Genomic DNA, 22,230 nt, shown 5'->3' on the forward strand with positions numbered 1-22,230 from the left:
GGTATATGTTTACAGCACATAATAATTACATTCCGCTGAAAAGTTGGTATATGTTCAAAATATATGTTGATTCATATTGTCATTCTCTTTGCCCCCCTGCACCTTCATTTCATCTCTTAGTCCACTCCTATTTACTAAAGACCTGCCTCCCTATTTCCTATTAACTAACTTACTTTGTTTGCTATTTTATGCAGGGCTTCTCATATAAAAGAAATGATGTGATAGTTAAGCTTCAGTCTTTAGTTTATTTCACTTCAAATTACAGGCTCAACGTACTTTAGTTTTTCTAAGGTGAGCTGGTTTTTAGTTCCCTGGCTTTGCATTTTTAACAAAATAGTAATGTTTAGAAGATACTGAGAAACATTTTAGTAATTTTTGAAACATTTCGTAAAGATATGTCGCATATATTGACTTATATAATACTTTCTGTTTGATACAATTCATATTTTCTGTAGATAGAAAGTTAAGCATTTATAAAACTAATCAGAGTAGAGATTACTCTATTATTCTTGACTAATTTGTTTGTTTCTGATTACTGTGTGACAGTGTGTTTTGGTACAAATTATTTTATAATATTGATATTGGATGTCTGTCTTTTACAAAAATCATTGGAAACTCATTAGCATGATGATGTCATTACCTGCAATTTGTCAATACATTTTTCAATTATTGTATTGAGTAAAATTGCTTTATATATTATTGTATGAGAAACTATTTTGTAACATTTTTCTTCACTCATATCTTAAATGATATGAAATATTTAAATACGCTCATTTATTTGTCTAGTCTTAGTTTAGTAGGTAATTTATATGAATAAAACATGCATAAATTATATTTTCCATTTTTCTTAAACATTTGCCTACTTAACGTAAGGTTAATTATGTAAACTAAAATATATCAATATTTAGTCTACTAATATTTGTAAATTAAACATAACAAGTAATAAATCTTGATTTCTCATTTTATACATATATATGTCCTTCAGTATATTTATTAATATACTTTTTTGCAAAGTAAATATATGAAAATGTGGTTAGAAATACAGGTTTCAATTATTTATGAATATTAATTTATGATAATTTATTAAGTATTTGTTATTTTAATGATAATACCAGTACAGGATTGGAGCAATTCCATTTCATTTTCTCTCAAATGTAAAATATACTGAAAAATATAATTTAATTTTTATGACTTGCTTCTGGGACTGTTCAAAAAACTAATATCTATTTTTAAATTACAAAATATTTCATGATGTTTTCAGTGATACTAATTTTGTTATTCTTGAAAGGTAAATTTCAAAATGTTTATTAAACTCAGCCATCTAGTATCTGATGTGAAAATCAATTATATTTGTGAAAATATAAATCATAGCCTAGTTTATGGCTTTTGTTAATTAACAACACATTAATTTCATCCACAGATAATTTTTTATACTCCTGGTGACAAATCTAGGGTATTGTGAATGCTATAAGTGTTTTATCACTTGCATATACCCAGTCACATATATAAATTTTAATTTCATTCATGTGAGAGACAGGAAAGCTTCTTTTCTAACCTTAAGGAAATAAAAAGTCCAATATTTGGCAACAATTTATCTATTTTAAAAATGACTTTTATTAATCAATTTATTGTTTATCAATGCTGTAATACTATTAGTATGTGCCTGTGATATCTTCTCAATGTCTTGTTGAATACCATTTTGGTAGTATTTCCAAGCTTTTATAGATTTACTAACTTGACGAAGATTAAAAAACTAAAACCAGGGCTCTGAAAGAAGCCTACTTAAACTGATTTATAGCGCAGAAGTTAAACTGAAAAAGTACTATCTCATGAAATTTATGAAAAGCTGTAAAAGTATTACCTTTGTTTTCAAGCTTATTTCATTTCCGCAACCCACTTGGCATTTCTATTAGTTTTTGATGATAGCTGTCAAACTAGAGGAAAGAGAAACTCAGATCTATATTCTTGATTACTTATATTTTCAACTACTAGCCTAGTTCTAATTAAAACAACACATTCTTTGGCATGCCAGGTTAACCTTTACCAGACATTGTATATGAAGGTTTCAAGTGCAAGCTTTCCGTTAGCACATTAAATTGCTCCCAATTTCCCCAGCGTCCCTCTATCTGCAATTCCACTCCACTTCCTCTTCTTCTTTCTTGCTGATCCTCTGAATAACTTTTCAAGCAACGTCTCCACAACCGCTCCACTCCAGACACAAAAATAATATCAATCAAGCTCTATCTTTTTTTTCCTTTATTTGCTGCTTTTTCATTTTTATTGTTTCTTTTTCTTTCTTTCTAAACTATAATCTTCCCTTTTATCTTTCTTTTCCCTTATGTCATTAGCCATGTCCCTTCTTTCTCATCATCAGGATTATATCAATCTTTTTCGGTTATTAAAACAGCTATTAAGCCGCAAGTGGTGGCGCAGGCCTGTAATCCCAGCACTTGGGAGGCTGAGGCAGGAGGATCCTCATGAGTTAAAGACCAGCCTGAGCTACAAATTGAGGTCAAGGGCAGCCTGAACTGCATAGCGAGACCCTGTCTCAAAAAGACCAATAAATAAGTAAATAAATAAATAAATAAAAATAAAATAACTATTAACATTTTAAAACAAGTTTTAAAAAAGTAAAGAGCAACTCAGGTGAGGGAAAAGAGCACAGAAAGAAAGGGAAATTATGTATGTATGTATGTGTATGTAGGATAGCTAACATAGTTGTACTATTGACTTCTATTGCTTTACTGAAAGGAACAGTTAATAATTACTTATTTGATCAATCTTGCATGTCTCTATTTGTTTTCCTGAGAAACCACTTTGAAGATATCAATACGTAATACAACAACCATTGTTAATTTCCTACCACTTTCTCTGTAAGTCAGTATTGCTTGTATTGTCTTATGCTATCTTGTTAATGGATGTCTGTTTTTTAATATGTTTTCCTTCTTTAATTTTTAAAATAAATTAATAAAAAAACAAACAAAAAAAGGATAAGTAATTGATTCTGTAGATGTTGATATGACCAGGAGTAGTTCTTTCCTTGCAACACACTGACCTGGAACTGATTGCATTATGTTGACGTGCTCCTGGAGGTGTATAAATACTGAAGCATAATTAAAACCAAGGTAGTACAACAGGAAAACATGCACTAACTAATGAGAACTCTATCATAGCGATGGAGTTTTTCTGCCCTAATTGATCTTCTACACTCCACACAAAAAGAACAGAAGCGTGAGACTACACAGCAACAAGATTCATTCAAAAGCTATTAACTCCCCCAAAACTGATCTCAAAGGTACTGAGGAAGAGAAAGGCAAAGGCAAATGCCTAAAAAATTCAATGCTGAAGTGTCTAAAGATGTAAAAGGAGAAACAAATGAACAAATCCATATAAACTCTAAGCTCAAAGAGTATGTAAACAAAGAGACAAAGGATTCAAGAAGTAAAATAAACCATGAGATTAAAGGACACCAAATAAAACCTGATTAAACAGATGATACAAGACATGAGTGGTGGTTTTAGTAAAGAAAGGGAGTTCATGAAATCAAGCAGAAGCTTTGGATATAAAATGTCAATTGCAATTATGATCAGTAAAAATTACAAATGTGAGAGGGGAGTCAATAATTAGCAGAAAAGATTTGTATAGTGAGTCACAGACTGAGTGACTCTCTAAAAATCACATCACAGTGGGCCTGGTATGGTGATGCTGTAACACGAGCACTTGGGAGGCTGAAGAAGAAGGATTTCCAAGAGTTCAGTGCCAGTGAACTGCATAGTGAGACACTGTCTTAACAAATAAATAAATAAGTAAATAAACAAACAAACAAACAAACAAATGTAAACTGGAAGAAACAGCTGCTAGATAACTCAAAAAGACAATCCAACTATGTAAGTTAAAAACGTACTGGAAGACAACAGAAGGGCTACATAATTTTGTTAATCAAAATCATAGCCAAAGTTATCTTTCAGATAAGAGAATACATTCAGTTTCCATGTAAATGAGGTAACAGAACGCCCAAGAGCCAGGCTCATTAAAGAGCTACTCACACGTAACTGTCAAAACCCCAGAAATTCAGCAAGAAGAGAGAATAGTAATTGATGTGTGAGAGGCTTATACAGGCAAGCTTATCTTAAAAGCAGATTTCTCAGAATACACCATTATTTTCTTTTAAATGGTATCAGGAATCCAATTCAGGACCTCACGCTTGCCAGGAAGGCACTGCTGCAGCTGAGCTATATCCCCAGTCCTCTCAGAATAAAGCTTAAAGGTAAGAAGTGCTTGGGATAAAGTTTTGTAGTCCCTAGAAAGGAAGAAATTCCACTCTAGATCCATATTGTTACTGTCCTGTAGCTGGGACAAAATATGAAACACCAGAAAGTTAACAGAGGGAAGGTTAATTCTGACTGTGGAGGTTTCAGTCCATAGTGGTTTGGCTTCAAACCATGGTGGCACAGCAGAGAGGAAAGAGTTTTTGGCATGGTAGGCAGGAAGCAGCAGTCATCAAAGGAGAAGACACACACCTTTCCAGGCAACGCCTACAGTGACTACCTCCTCCCATCAGGCTTCACCTACGGTGTCACACCCAGCTATAAACACATCAGAGGAAAAATCCAGTGACACACACTTGAAGACACAGGCGTAGCAAGGACTTGTATCGCAGGAGCCCAGTTGCCGGAGATAGAATACCAAGAATGAGCAGATGGGATTGTATCAAAATAAAAATCTTGAGCACAGCAAAGAAACAGTCAACAGAATGTGGAGACAGATTTCAGAATGGCAAAAGAATTCCAGCTACTCATTTTCAGAGAAATAATATCTAGCACACATATAGAACTCAGAAATATCACGTAAACATAAAAAATAAAACGAATGAACACTTCTCAGAGGAAGTGCAAATCGTTAACAATGGCTGAAAAAATTGGTCAATAACTTTGACCATTAGAGAGATGCAAATACAAACATCACCAGGAATCCATCTAACCCTTATAAGAATGGCTTTTATAAAAATCTCAAAAAAAAAATCACGTTGGTAAGACTGTGAGGAAGAAGAGATCTTTCTATATTGCTGGTAGGAATATAGACTAGTATAAGCCCTATGAAAATTTATATGAAGATTCCTCAAAAAACTAGAATTAGAAATTCCATTTGACCCAGCTGTGCCTTTTCTTTTTTTCAGCTGTGTTTTTTGTGTATCTTCCCTAAAGACATAAAGTCATCATATTACAGTGGTATTTATACACCCATGCTTACTAGCAAGCAGCATACACACAATAGCTAAATCATGGAAGAAGTGGATGAATGGTAAAAGAAAATGGGATATATATATATGCAATAGAGTACTACTTAGTCATTTCAAAAGATAAATTTGAGTCATTTGTAGGAAAATGAATGAACTTTGAGACCATAATGCTTAAATAAATCAGACATAAGAAGCTAAATACCAAGTATTTTTTTCAGATGAGAGATCAAAACTATAAATTTAAAGAGCAAAATACAAGAATGATGGTAGGAAACTGATAGATAACCTATGTGGAGATGTGAAAAGATGAGGAAAGAGAGAGAGGATGGCAGGAGAAGATGCAGTCAAAAAATCTGGATGTAGTATGTATTCACACCAGTTTCCCAAGAAACATGTAATTACTGTAGACCACAAATGTATACTAATAAGAAAGTTTTACTATAGAAATTTGTTTCTTTTTAAAGTAATCAATAGTAGTTATTCTCAAAAGTAAAATATTTTCTCATTATATTTATTATTCAGTAGTTTGATTTTCTTTTCATTTTCTTTCTCATCACTTATGTTAGAGAAATTATCAAAAGAAAATTATGGGCCTTCATAAGTAAAGACACAGACCATCCTAAGTACTCTGCAATACATGCTTAATTTCTGTTAGCCTCTCACAAGTTCTTTTGGAGTGTTTAATGGTACTCATAGTTAAAGTCATTGCTGTTATTTAGTTCTTCTAGGTACTAAGATTAAGATGGTTCCCTGATGGTTCGTATCTCCAGCAAAATGGCACATTCATATGTTTCTTGCTTTTTTTTAGCAGTGAAGATGAAATCCATAGGCATCATACCACTGAACTATGTTCCCAGTCCTTGTAAATGTTTTTGGCACAGATTCTAACCTATCCAGGCTGGTCTGCAAATTAGAATCTTTCTGTCTCAGCCTCATGACTTACTGGGAATACAAGCATGTACCACCATAGCAGCTAAATGTGGTTTTATTTTTGAGTGAATAAAGTATGAATCATCAGTCTTTCTGAGTTGATATAATTTTAGCTTAGATTCTATGACTAATAAGATGGGGAAAGGGTAAAATTTCAGCCCTTTCTTTCCCTCTCCAGTAAGATTATACTTGTATGCAACTTTTTTAGCTGGGAGCAGCTATTTTGCCTATTATTTACTTTTCTAATTTCCTTAATATATAATGTTTCTCTTGAATGTCTTTATTAATGAGTGTGAATGATCATGATACTTCTCAATGGCCATTGATCCCAAGATTTTTTGCACTGCTACCTTAAATACACACCAACACCCACACCCACATGCATATACACACAATTTTAGTAATTATTTCTGTATTTTTATTTTAATCAAAAGTAAAGGAGAATGAAGCAAACTCATCAAGTGCTACCTATAACCAAACATTAGAACTTAAATGTACTCTTTCGGTTTTGCCTGGAGTGCAAAATATTGTGCTGTTTTTATTCATCTGGTATTACAGTGTGTCTCCCATTTATCCTAAATTCATTGGGAAGCACTGTCTTCAATGCACTAATGTTTCACAGAGTGCTGATACTGGCAAACTTTCCTCAAAGTTTAGACTGAAAAAAAAAAAACAGTAGTAAGGACAAGAAAAAAGATAAAACTTTGTAATTCTTCAGAATGTCTTTCTTTTAAACAGTTATTCAGGATGAATATCCACTTTTTCATGTGATATGCTAATCTGAGTGTTCATTACAGGATATTGTTTATGTGATTTGAGAAGTACTTGGGAAGCATTACATGACAGCTGTCTTCTTAATACTCTCACAGAAATTAGTTCTTCTATTTCAGGAAACTCTCCCAGTGATCCCAATACGGCTCCATAAATAAATATGTAAATCTATTTCAGAATCATCCACAGACTGTGTATTATCGATGTCTGTCTGTGATTCAAAGTATTTGCTAAAATATATACCTATGTACAAAGATAATATGCAAATGGTTTAACTTGATATAATTGAAGTAATTAAAAGTAATGATGCAATAAAAATAGGACAGGTAGACATACGTGCAAAACTTATTCACAGTAATAACCATTCTGCATTTAAATTTTCCTCAATAAAGTTAACACTTTTCATTAAAGAACTCAAAGTTATTCGCTAATTTAAATATTTATGATATAAGATAAACATCTGCTTCCCTACTGTTGTTTTTTACCATTTTAGCACTACTCATAGAGAAAATGTCTTCAACGAATGAAGTCAAACTAGACACCCAAACTAGAATAATAAAATTGCCATTTTAAAATAGTGCTTGTGAATGGTTATTGCATGTTGTCATCTATTTTATAAACTAACTATACCATTACAATGATAAATATTAATTCTCTGTAACAAATATAACCTTAAATTATTTAATAGTAAAATAAAGGCTTATAGTACTATTGGTAATTCTTTATTAGTTGGCAGTTACTATTTAAGTGGAAAAAGAAAAAAGCTCGAAATCAGTGTTTCTTGAATTTCTGTTGTATTTTCTCACTAATTCATAATGTTGACTTCCTTTGTGGACTATATATTGTATACATTTATATCTTACTGCAAAATGACTACCTACAATTATAGTGTATAGTAAGTATAGTAAGCAAATTTTACTGAAATTTGGACTCCTAGAAATAGTTCTACATGACATGCATTAGTTTGCAAACTTGAGAAAGCTATTTAAAAATCAAACAATGTATAATTTTGACATTTCTGTATTTTTATTTTCTGTGAAGTAATATTTTCTCATGTTAACAAAAGTAATTGCTCAAATAAAACTATTCAAAACTTTTCATGTTATGTTTTCTTTTTCATTTTCCTTTTCTTTTTCTTTTTTTATTTTAAAAATAAAAGGAGGAAAACATTAACAGACCGACAACCTTTTACAAAATAGCAAAAGAACAGTACAGACAATACAGAGTTACAAACAGTGGTAGGAAATTAACAATGCTTGTTGTATTGCATATTGACATCTTCAAAGTGGTTGCTCACGGGGGCTGGGGTTTTAGCTCAGCAGCAAAAGCGCCTGCCTGACAGGCGTAAGGTCGTGAGTTCGGTTCCCGGTACACGAGAAAAACCAAAAAAAAAAAACAAAACAAAGCAAATAAAGTGGTTGCTCATGAAAACAGAAAGAGACATGCAATATTGGTCAATCAAGGGCTCATTGACAGTTTCTTTCAGCAAAGAAATAGAAGACAGTAGAACAACTTATGTATATATATACAGGATAGTTACCATAGTTGTTCTTTTTCATTTTGTAGTAAAATGTGCTGAAGAGTTTTATAAGCCTATATTTTGTACATTACACATTATTCATATAAAATGGTAGTACATTAAATGAAGAAATATCTCATTTTACATAAATGCTTGCAATTATTATGTCAAGTTCAGTAAGCAAAATTCATAAATAATTTTTCTATTGTATAGAAAATTTGATTTATATTTATATGAAACTATTACTTATGACAGCTACATTTAGTTGTATTTAGTGAATTAGATTGCCATTAAATATGTTCTACACAAGCATTTTACTATACAAGTGGTTAAATAACGCAGATTTTTTTTTGTGAAGAATGGCATCTTTTTGGATGGTAAAAGCCAACAGGATTTCACTGGCATTAGAAATAACATTCTCATATCAACATCAGAAAGAAATAATAGTACAAATTATGGATATGAGTAGTTTTAAACCCCTTAACTTTGGTAAAGAACACTTTAATATAATTTAGAGTAAGTGGAAGTGCTCTATTAGCTGTTGCAAATCCAATTATCCAATCAGTCTCTAAAACCAGAAAGAACAAAATGATATTTCTTTGTTCAATCAAATATGCTCTCATGGCTATGAGGAATTTGTAATATGATTGACATTTTGTATAGTTGCTCAATTATCAATTCATTAGCAACATTCCTAATTTCCTATCAACAATATTCAGTACAATTAGAGAATAAACAAAACAGAATATTTTATAAACATATTTTTCAGAATATTACTAAATATTCACTTTCTTTTCTTTTCTTTTTTTTTTTTGTCTTTTTTGAGACAGGGTCTTGCTATGCCAGTTCAGGCTGGACTTGAACTCACTTTGTAGCCCAGGTAGGCCTTGAACTCACAATGATCCTCTTGCCTCAGCCTTCTGAGTGCTGGGATTACAGGCATGAGTCACCATGCCAGGCACTAAATGTTTCACTTTAATTAATATCCATTTCTATAATGTGATGAAAGAGTTAACAAAGAATGTACTTTCAGATGCTCCTTATGAATACTTTAATTAATTAGCATGATATATTCACTCAATTGTTCAAAGCTAACTCTTATATGAGAAGGTTTATAGCATTATCACTATTTTAATACCCACTATTTTATTATCACATATATTTATATACAACTTCTTGACTGAGGCTTTAACTATCAATATTATTTTCCATAATATATTTTGAAGAACCAATAAAGTTTTAAAATATTTTTGCAGATTAAGAAGCACATAATAAATTTCAAAAATTATTTAAGTCCCATTTTATCTCCATTTCTGTGACGGTTCTGTCTTTTCCTGCTTCCCTGACATTATTTCACTTATCTCTTTTTATTTCTGTCCAAGTTATGCTCTTGACTTTTTAGATGTTTCCTACTTCAAAAGCATGGGATACTCAATTAAAATACACTTACTTGTCTTACATTGATCCTTCCAAGGAATCATATGCTTCATTCTCTATTTTTGTTTTCCAGTAAAACATTCACAATTCTTGCTTTCCTCACCCTTTCATTGCATGGTTCGTGAGTCTCCTGTCTTCTAGACAATGATTTCTTGTACACGACATCGTTATACAAAACTAAATGACTTTGCATATGTGTACATGTATGTGTCTGTATAGCTTCTTAATAAACTAGTGTATATAATTATATATTTAATTGAAATATGATATATATTTATAGTGTAAACCTATTATGTACATTTATTTACATTACATTCAGCATTATGTAATATTTTATCTGAAGAAGTAAACACAGAAACACTGTTAAAAAATGCAAAAATAGGGGGCTGGGGATTTAGCTCAGCAGCAAAAGCGCCTGCCTGGCAAGCACAAGGTCATGAGTTCGGTTCCCGGTACCGGAGAAAAACCAAAACAAACAAACAAAAAAAAAATGCAAAAATATTTTAAAAATCAGCATCATATCATGATGATGCCTTCCATTCATTCTGTGATTTTCATGAGGTATATGAAGTTGTTCATACTCAAATCCATTTTTATGTGAAATATTTTTGTTACTCCAAGAATATGAAGTCTATTTGAAGATATTGTTATATTGGTAAAAGTATGTTATGGTAATAGGGTGAAGACGAATTATAAATGTAAAATTTGCAGAAATATTATGCATTTTAAATTTTCTATGTTTTATGTAGCCTACAGAGGTTAGTTTCATTTACTCATTGGGAATTCATTATCCAAGATAAGAATAAGAGTTTGTATGCTAGATCTTAAAATGCTTCTCTCCTATTATTATTGTAGAAAGAGTAGAAAGAGTACATCTATGTATGCAACCAAAAGATCACCTGACACTTATCCAATTGGTGTGGCCCATGATTGATTTTGCAAAATACTCTTCCTCCATTATGGGAGAACATACCCACAACCACGATAATCTTGAAAATCACAAAGAAAAATTTCCTATCTATTTACTAATAGTCCCAAAGTATCTACAACACTAGAAACATGATCAGAAGAAAAACTGTAAGAGACACTGGCATGGAGCAAGTTTTGACATAGATCATGTCTTTCAAATGAGTACCAGGAAAGTTAGCTCTCCATCAACTATGGAAGGGACTGAAGAGAAGATTCTTCATACACAATGAAAGCCAACTGAAAATTTTTGCCGGGAACATTACAGCAATCTTTTACAATAGAAAGTTCTGTGAACCTTAAGGGCTTCTCGCTTGTTCTAAATGAACTCATGCTAAGTCAGAATTTATTTATTTATTTATTTATTTATTTATTTATTTATTTATTTATTTATTGAGACACTGTCTCACTAGGAGCCCAGGCTGGCCTAGCATGCACCACAATCCTCCTATTTCAGCTTCTTGAGTGAAGTTCAAGATGCGTTTTTCTACATCCCCTTAAATAAAATTCTGTTTGTAGTCCTCTCATAACTTGTTACATGCTCCTGTTTGCAAACTTATCTGCTCTGTTGACTGCAAGTAACAATTATTCTCAGATGAATTGTAAAACTGTTTTCCAGAACTGTCCACTATTCCATTCAATCAATCATATGTTTAGAATTATTCCTGAATAGTGACTTCTACATTTACAATATAAAAAAGAGAATGAGCATATTCCAAATAACACATTGCCTTTCCTCAAGCTTTATTTTCCTGTTTTGTTTTTCATGTCAGTTATCTGTGCCATTTTTCTTATGAAAGCTCAAATCCATAATGCTTCCTTTTACTGTCCACATGTTTTGTGCTATATGTTGATCTGTTTCTTAATTAAATGTAAGGTTCCACTTCGAGTTTGATTTGATAATGACATGTTGTAGAACTCTATGTAATTATCATACTGTACTCATATAATTGTACAACTAAAATAATAGTCACAAAAACAGACACATAAGACAACTCCTTACTTTGTCCTATAACGAGTTATCACACTCTCTTAAATAATTTCTTATTCCAAATTTGTTCCTCTCCTCTAAAGTTTGTGAAAATGCAGTCTTAACTCTCTCTCTACCCCAACTCTCTGTCCTCACCATCTTCTTAAAGGGAACCATTTCATTTGGCTTATAAAAATAGAGTTGTTAGTACTTAATTCTAGGAGTTTGACTTTTTTTTAAATCAGAACTACGTGTATAAGAGGCCAAAGCATATGCCACTACAAACAATGTGGTATTTTTTCTAGATAAGTGGTTTCTTGCTCATATATTTTACATGTAACTGTGATAAATAACTTTATATAACATTGGACTATTTACATGAAATATAAGCTTGCCATCTTCTTATAATAGCATTTGCTTGCCGTTAAATTATACCACATATAATCAGAAGATCCCAAAAGAATGTGATTTCATGGTAATATAAAACTGTGATGGGAAATTAATTATTTTGTGAGAAGAACATGAACAGACTTAAGTAAAAAGGGTAAATAACAAAATTTATTACTTGGTTGATCACATTTTCTCCATCTGTTTCATTATATTACAAACCTGCTTAATTTGCTTATTAAATGCTAGCTAACAGCTGGTCTAAAGGTTTTCATATTTGCTTTGCCTGGGCCAAAATTTGTATGTTGCCTTTTAAAATCCATTCTGTCTCAAATAACAAAAATAATGTCATTTGATACTCAGACATATAATAAATTGTACATATTGTTATAAATTGTGTTAATTTTGCTATTTACTTAGATGGGTAAAATAAAAATCAAGCACAATGTTGTATGTTTCTGGAGCTAAAAAGCATACCCAAAACATATAATTGTCATATCATAAATGGAAACATTTTTGAAACATTTTGCTGTCAAAGTAAACACTTATAATATTTTCAAGTTTGAAAAAGTCTTAAGAAACTTGTGGAAATTGGAGAGCTGTTTTCAGAATACCTTTTTGAACAGTGGTTTATGAAATGAAATAGTAGAGGATAGCTAATTTTTTTGAATTTAAAAAATCTTCTTGGACAAAAATATTCAAATTATTTTTATGATTATAAATTCCTACACATTGTAAATTTGTTAGAAATTTACCTCTCCTACAGTTTTTGACATGTATGAAGTAAACTAGAATCTTATGAAATATGCATACATGAATTAAACAAGCATCAAATAGTAATTTGTAAGGTGAGCTTCCACAATTCTAGGACGTTTCAAGATAACTTCAGTGGAATACACAGAAATTAAAATTTCCCAATAATAATACAACTGATATTACAGTGTTTTATATTACATACCCCAAATTTTATAGAACATTATGGTATTTGTCATATTTCTTTGAAATAAAAAGTTTGAATATGCTTTTAAAACAAGGGATGTACAATGTGTATCAATGTTTGCAAGGTCCAAATCTGTATGTGGTCTTGGAATTCAAATTGCTGGAGACTCAGATTGGGAACTGTATGATACTGGAATCTCTGCCACTGAACACAGAGCTCTGAGCCCAAGCCATGGGTGCTAAGTGGATATTGCATATTGTCCAGACCTGGGACCTCATCTCTCTGAATTTGGAGAGGAGAACCTCATGTAACAGGCAACACAGTTTAAAGCTGCATACAGCCTAAGGTGGGGTACTTGAACGTGTACTTGCAGCATTAAAACATGCTTAAATGAAAGGAAGCATAACTTCTATTTGTTCTCACATAAATGAAGATGTCACATTCATTATGCACTCTCTGATACTCCGCGATATTCTTTTACACAAAGTTTACCTTGGATGGTCTACTCTTTAGTAGTGTCATTCTTATCAGCAGAACATTTTTCTATTTCCCAAAGCTAGCATTTTAGATACCTAGATGTAAAATTGGAATAAAATTAATTTTCTCTGATATTTTCCATTCAATGGCTTCTACAAGTTACTTACGGATTCAGAAATTCAGATTTGCTTATGTCCCTGGACTACAGTTTTAACCTACATTTGTAAGTATTTTAATAAAAAAGTTTCTATGTACTTTATATTGTATTTCCCAGTTGAGCATTTCAGAGAAGAGATTTCGCCTCAGTCAATATGATTTAAAGTAGATATCTATTAGCATTAACCTGACAAAGGCTCTCAACTCGGTTGTCACAGCACGTTTATACTCCCATCTTGATGCAATAAGGAGAACAGCAATGAGAAGACATGCATTGAAACTGCAACCACTACAGAGCTGACGTCCTGGTATTGAAAACATTTATATTCTCTCAGTATCTGGATTTCAAGAAGGAGATCATAGTTGATCTAATTTTCTGGATTTCAAGAAAGAGATGATAGAAATAATGACTTACTTTGGAAAAGAGAATATAACTGCTGCATAAAAATGGGGAGAAACTATTTCTAATTGTCCAGGCAAAATTTAAAAATATACAGCATGAGAATCTAATTCTCTGAGAGGGCAGGGAGTGTGTCCCAGAAACAACGGTGCATAAATCTGTGAGAGAGGTCTCAAAAGTGAGTGGAGAACCCTAAAAGTTGGAGATGCTAGAAATGTGAAATGTCTGCTGAGGAAACCTGCAGGCAGTGGGCAGAGTCACCCTGAGAGAAGACATGGGGGTACAACTTATATTGTAGTAGGGGCAAAGTCACCTCAGTCTTTTGTGTTCACTTCTGACCACAATTTGCCCCAAGAGCTGGACATGGAACTACAGAATATAATATTGTCCAGGGAGCTTTCCATCTCAGTTTCCCTTGATACTTTTTTATCATATTATTTCTACCTTTTTGTATGGTAATATTTACACTGTGCCATTATATGTCAGAATTTATAAGGTTTGATTGGGGGGGGTGACAGCAAAGAGTTTGTTTTGAGTCTCAAAGGAAAATTTAGACTTAGTCTTTTCAGTAGTGCTGAAACTTTTAAGGATTTAGCAATCTTAAAGATGGACTAAAAGCATTTTTTATAATACATGAATATTTGGGAGTCAAGGGGCAGAATATTACATTTGGGTCTGCAGTGTGCCCCGAAGCTTTATTTGCCTGGAAGATGATAGGATCCTGGGTGCGCTATACTCATCAGTTGTTTCCTGCACTGATGAGATCAGTAGTGGATGTGCAGTTCGCAAGAAGACCCCGGTTGGACGTGAGTCGGTGGGAGCGTGATCCGGGAAACTGTGTTCTTCATCTGGCTCCTCCCTTCTCACTTGGCCTCTCGGTGCTCTGGGTGGAATGACTTTTTCTTCACCATTCCTCTCTACCATGCTGTTCGACCTCACAGCCAGTTGACCATAAGCCAACATAAATCTCCCCTCCCACAAATTGTGGATGATGGGTCTTTTGTCCCAGTGATGAAAAGGCAGTGAGGAAAGCACTTCCAGCTACATTGGGACAGCAAAACAGACCTGTATAAAGGGGCTACCTTTTTGTAGAAAACTGAAAGTGACAATTACAACTTTGGTTAGCCACAGTTTTATATTTTCTCTTTTGATTTAGGAGGAAGAGATAGCTTTCAGTATACATCGCTGGGAGGGCAGTATAAAACTTAATACAATTAGCTTCTGATGGCTTTTGTCAGCTAAGGTGAGTAGTATATTAATTAATCTGTTGGTTTAAGTGTTCTAAGAATATAAGGGAAAGGTACAAATACTAGTAAAATATGTCAAAAACATATGTAAATATATAGAGATATATATATTTCACACATCCATACATCTATATGAGCACATGCATACATTTTAAAATACAGTGGTTTGAATTAGTTGACAAATTCATGTAGGCTGGAATCTTACATGAAAACTTTCAATAAAAATGTACCTATTATTGGGATAAAGCAATCTTTTTATTTTCTGTCAGCATATGTATTATATTTTCTTCCTGTTTTCGTATGTTAAGAGTAATCCAAGTTCTAATTCTAAGGACGTAAAAGTAGTCAGGTGGTCTTGCTGGTTCAATGGTCTTACAGATGGGTTTAGAATACTTGAAAGATTTGGTTAGATATTATTAATAATCATGCCTGAGATTTTGCTTTAGCTCTTCTTCCATGGGTAACCAATTCTGCATAAACTTCAGGATTTTACCTTTCCCTGACATCTTTGATTTATTTATTGATGTTCCACTCAATTCTAACCTAGCAGGTAACGTTCTCTGTCCTTGAAATCACTTTGAATAATTGTATGCCTACTTACTAGTCTGATATTTAAAGTATAATTCTGATACAAGTAATTTCAAGGAGAGACAAAACTAATGTGAAAAAATCTGTGATATAGTAAGAAGAAACTGGCATGTTTGAGAAGTGGTAAGTGGAGTATGACACAAAATTAGATATGTCATCAATTATTTACATGTGCAAAAACATTACATATCCACTTGATGCACATATTTATGCAGAGTGCAGTTTTCACCAAAAGAAATTGTAGGCAGTATCATTTGGAGACTACAGTAGGAATAAGGAAAACCTTAGAATTGTCTTGTGGAGTAGAGAAATAAGGGACCAGAAAACTGTGAAGGACTAACAAGTTTATTGAGGAGTGTGTGTAAACCTGTAATTATACATGTTTGTGCATGTATATGAAAAGATGAAAAGATGAAAAGAAAAAGAACTTTTGGAACAGATAACCTGTAATGTGCAAAACTAACTGGATCCAGAAAATCATCACCCCAGGAGTGAGAAAACTGATGTAGAATGAAATAAATGTTATAAAACTAGAACTTGAAGTACAAATGAAGTTACTATTAAATAAAACAGGTTGGAACACAATAATGAATGAAAGACTAGCACTTCAAATTTTAGAGTAGTGACAGTGTGGGTAAAGCTATGTGTACTAAATTAAGTATTATAGCATTACTAATGTATGATTCCCCTAATATGAGAATCTTGAAATGATACATTAATATAAATAGGAAACAGAGCAATTGTTTCCTGATATTGAGGACTGGGTTAAGAGATGAAAGACAAGAAAGAATGTGGATTTGATCAAAATAGGTGAATGGGAAGGTCCTTTGGGTTAATGAAAATAATATATGAATGCAACAATACTAGTATTCTAGTTGTGATGTTAGATTACCATGGTTCAAAATATCACAGATGGGGAAAATGTGTAAAGGATACAAGAGACAATGTTTTATTATTCTCATGATGTACCTGAACCTTCATTTATCTCAAAAAAATAATAAAAAGGTTAGAATTAGTTGTTTGAATTTTATACACATTAACTGAAAAACATTAGCAAAAAAGAATACAGGATTAATTGAAAGAATTGTTTAAATAGAGCCAAGTGATGCTGACTTGAAAAATTAGTTAACAAAGCAAATGGAATATCATTGGCTGACTATATGTGAGTGCAGATGAAAAGTAATAGTTTTCAAAGGCCACATATCAGCTAGAAACAAAATGACCACATGGTCTTACTATCTGATAAGAATGTTTATACAGAGAAAGGAATAACTTTTACTTATGGGGATTTCAAAGTGATATGTGTTATGCTAAGATCAATGAAGGTCTGTAAAGAAATAGTTGGCAAATCTCAGTGATTAAACAAAGAAATGACTAAAAGGTAAAGAGATAAAAATATTAGAATACTCAAATTTGACAAGTGCCTCATTGACCTACATTGCACTTCAAAGTGTGGATAGGATGTGTGAAAGGAAAAATCTGTTTGATGCTGCCTGTGTCAGAATCTATGGTTTCATCAGCGTCGTCTGATTACCTCAGTCCTAGTCCCACAGAAATTTCCATCTCCCACCAAACTTGCAGTGATGAAGAAAACTGACTGATTGAAACAAGTGAGAATTATAATAGAAACAGTGTTATAATCAGAGATTACTAAATGGTTTCTTATGATGTAAAATGAGTCATCAAAATGCAAAGGAAATTATAGGATTGATATGTAGATTATGGGGCCATCTGCTGAAAGTATAGATTTATTTTCTTTATCATAGATGCATATGCTCCATGAAATTTGTCTTTGCAATACATCTGAATTTTTATATGACTGCACATACATCGCAATAATAAAACTATCTTCAACCTTAAAAACTAAAGATTCATCACCTTGCTTCAAAAGGTATTAATACATTTCATTGATTTTCAATAATGATGAGAGATAACATCGATGGAAAATTTGGTTTTTTTTTTTTTTGGTTTTTCTCTGGTACCGGGAACCGAACTCACGACCTTGTGCTTGCCAGGCAGGCGCTTTGCCGCTGAGCTAAATCCCCAGCCCCCATCGATGGAAAATTTTATGAAAAGATTTGCACAGTATTGAAAGAACAACCATTTCCCTGAAGGGTATACTAAATTCACATTGATATTATGAAAAGAATTACACCCCTGCATTCAATATTATGGGCTTTCAATACAGATTTGTACATATTTGGAGTGTAATGTAAGTAGCAGGATTTTTTTTCAACTTTAGTCATTCAGTTCTTCCTTACTATGTTATAATGAAATTGTAAGATTTAACTTTCAAGGAACTCAGGAAATCCAGCTTTTCAATTGTAGGTATCAACAGCTGCTCCTGCCACCTGTGAAGTATTTAAAGAAGGTGACTGTAGCTCCAGGGAGAGGGCATATTTGCTTCCTCCTTGTTTTTCAAAGTGGAAAACCAAGTGTGGTCTCCTTGCGGCCTGACAGTAACTCCACAACAAGTGATATGATCTGCTGCTGCTGGCTGTATTGGAAGCTTAACACAGACAAGGAGCCCCAGGCAGTGTGAAATTATGCTTTGTTTCCTGCCACTGTCATTTTTTGTGCTTAGAAACTCTATTATTCTTGAAAAAAAAATCACCCATTCTTATGACAATTCCAGAAGAAGTTTTCTTCTGTCAAAATTAATATATGAAGTTACAGCATTTTTGATTTAATTCTGTGACTTCTGTGGCAATACTGTTGATACACACATCTCATTTTAAAAGGGCTAAGTACAAAACTGTTTTCTGTTTGGAATGGTAAGCAATATCTCCTAGAAAAGTGGTTTTTTTTTAACATTAAACAATTTTCAAAATAATTAAAGTGGCACACATGCTTATCTCCTGACAGGTAAACATATGGTCATCTTTGTTAAAGAAGATAAATAGCTGCACTATCTACATGGAAAGATACCACAGTTCCTAGTACTGCATTGAACTGCTAAAGAAGATACAACTTTTAAATGTCTGATACAATTTATTTAATCAAATACTTATAATTTTTATATAAAAGCACATGTCATGTAATATAAATAAATTGAGCAATGTTGATATTCACTTCACTACAAATTTTGCAATTCTATATCGCAATTTTCATGTCACAAAATATAAAAACTAAATAAACATTACTTATACATATTGTATAAAGTAAGGAAAAAAGTTTTCATTGAAATTATGGTACCGGAGTCTCTACCCTCCATGTGCCCAGTGCAGAAAGGAAATCCTTTCTCAGAAGGCCCATGAACTGTTCTCACCAGGGTTTGCATGTGGGCCCTCTCTGCACATGTCCAGTGCTGAGTGAGATACTGGAATGGGTGCTCCATGAGCTGCTGGCACTGCTGTCAGGTCTGGGCTTTACATGTGCCCAGACCTCCTGGAGGTCATACACACAGGAAGTCCATGATCACTGCAAGTGCAGCCCACATGTAGCTCCTGTGCATGTCCTGAGCTTCCTGGAGAAACAGAATCAGGTGGTCCACAAACTGTTGACCCTTCAATTCATGTCTGGGTTTGCCTGTACCCTGAACTGCCTGGGAAAAAAGGTCTACTAGTTTGGGATTGCTCTACCAGTGCAACCCTATTCTTGGTTATACACATACCTTAAACTGAGAGGATGTTGGATCAGATGGACTGCCATAAGCTGACATCACAATCCACATTTGAGACCTGGGAGAACTAGATACACTGCACCATCTGCTGGAAAGCCCCAGATTAAGCAGTGCATCTCAGCAGACACTGGGGGACAAGCCTGACCACCAGGAAAATTAGGGACACTAGCGGTCTTTGCTGAGCTGGCAGGGAAGAAGGAGACTGAGCTTTCTGCATCCAGTATCAAACATGAAAAGGTGAAGAACAGAAACACAATCTCACAACTCCACCTCACTCAGAACAAGTCCAGGAGACACTGACATAAGACAACTTGGTAAACACACACCTGAAAATGCTGAAATGATTGCTTGCAATGGAAGTAAAGAAACAACTCCATCAGGCCATAGAAGAGATCAGATCAGAAATAATCTCTCAGGCAAAAAATGAAATGACAATAATAATGAAAGAACTGCTCAGCACATTTAAAGAAGAAATATATAAGAAAGTAGAAGAACATAGGCAATGGCAGAAATTTTGAATGGAAAATACACAAATTAATTAGAACACATGAATCAGATTTGAAGAGTCTTTCAGGAATTCTAAGCTTCCATTGAAAGCTGCCAAACCCACTTGAATGAAGCTGAGGATAGAATTTCAGATTTTGAAGGTAGCATAGCAGCTAGCGATCATGAAATAAAGAATCTCTTAAAATCTAAAGGAACCAAGAAAAATCAATTCAACAGCTGCAAAATTAGGCAAAGAGGAATAATGTATGACTAATATAAATCAATGAAAAAGCAAGAGTCAACACAACTGACATAAAAAGAATATGTGCAGAAATAATAGCTGAAATTTTCCCAAGTATGGAAACAGAACAGGATATACAGTAAATGAGGCATATAGAACTCCATCCAACAGCAACCAAAATAAAACTACACCCAGACATATAATAGTCAAGATCCCATGTCTCCAGCAAAAGAAACAGAGCTGCTAGAGAAAAACAGATTACCTATAGAGAAAAGCCTATCAGAATCACTGCAGACTTCTCAACACAAACCATGGAACTGAGATGTGCTTGGAGGGAAGTATTACAGGTCCTGAGACAAAACAGCTTCCAACCAAGACTGATGTACCCTGCCAAATTATCCTTCAAATTCAATGGAGAAATAAAGTATTTCTAAGACAAACAAGAACTGAAGAACTTCATGAGTGCCAAACCATCATTGCAAAGAGTACTAAAAGATATTCTGGACAGAGAAAAACATGATCACAATTTCAAGAACAACAAAAGATAGGAACCATCAAGAAGAACAAGCAATTAAACAGGTAAGAAAAATAGGAAACCAACAGCAAGTAAATAATATGACTATGATAAGTTAACACATATTCGTTATCACCATAATTGTAAATGGCCTCAGTTCACCAGTCAAAAGAAACACACTGGCAGAGTGGATTAAGAAACAAAATCCAATGATATGCTGTATATAGGAAAAACATTTTGCTCAAAAGGAAATCCATACACTGAAAGGCAAAGGATGGAAAATGCTCCTCCATGCAACAGGAACCCAGAAGAAAGCAGCTGTAGCTATTCTGTTTGCAGACAATGTAAACATCAAACTGAGAACAATCAAAAGAGATAAAGAAGATCAATACATACTTGTTAGGTTAAATTGCAAGAGGATGAGGTAACAATCATAAACATGTATGCACCAAATATCAGAGCACCAAACTATATAAGACAAATCTTAACAGACATGAAAACCCATATAATTAATAACACTATTGTAATAAGGGACCTCAACACCTCTTTGACACAAAGAGATAGGTCAACGTGACAAAAAATCAGCAAAGAACAGATCTGAACCAAAGCTCAGAACGAATGGACTTAGCAGCTGTATACAGAGTGTTCCACCCCACCACATCAGAATGCACATTTTTCTCAGCTGCACATGGGAATTTCTCTTAAAAAGACCATACTGTATCTCCTAGAGCATGCCTACCTAAATGAAAAAGCATTGAAATTATCCCATGCATATAATCTGACCACAGTGCAATGAAATTGGAAATTAATGATGAAAGGAACTCCAAAAACTCCATAAACACTTGAAAATTGAACAACAGCCTCCTGCACAACCATTGGATCACAGACAAAATTAAAGAAGAAATTAAAAAATACCTACAAACAAATGAAAATGTAAATACATCTTACTGGATTCTGTGGGATGCAATGAAAGCAGTTCCCAGAGGAAAATGTATAGCGGTGAACTCACACATAAGAAATACAGAAAGAGAACAAACAAATAGCCTAATGCTGCATCTCAAACTGTTATAAAAAGAAGAACAAGTCAAGCCCAAAGCCAAAAGAAGGGAGGAGACTATAAAGATCAGGGCAGAAGTTAATACAATTGAGATGAAGAAAACCCTACAAAAAAGAAATGAATCAAAGAGTTGCTTCTTTGAAAGAATAAATAAAATTGATAAACCCCTAGCCAACCTTTTGAAAATAGAAAGAACTCAAATTCATGCAACAAAGAATGAAAAGGATGAAATTACTACAGATTCCACAGAAATTCAGAAGATCATTAATACCTACTTTGAAAA

At 33.3% G+C, this 22,230-nt stretch overlaps 1 long non-coding RNA gene across 1 annotated transcript; it reads left to right on the top strand.

Annotated features, from left to right (window-relative positions):
• The first annotated feature begins 216 nt into the window (after positions 1-216).
• Positions 217-19,131, top strand: LOC102018004. Its single transcript, XR_261196.2, has 4 exons — positions 217-291; positions 13,911-14,100; positions 15,349-15,435; positions 18,893-19,131. It is a non-coding gene; the product is annotated as an uncharacterized LOC102018004 (long non-coding RNA).
• The last annotated feature ends 3,099 nt before the right edge of the window (positions 19,132-22,230 follow it).

Source organism: Chinchilla lanigera, unplaced genomic scaffold, assembly GCF_000276665.1.
Source record: "Chinchilla lanigera isolate Chin_1 unplaced genomic scaffold, ChiLan1.0 scaffold00025, whole genome shotgun sequence".
In the NCBI taxonomy this organism is placed as follows: Eukaryota; Metazoa; Chordata; class Mammalia; order Rodentia; family Chinchillidae; genus Chinchilla; species Chinchilla lanigera.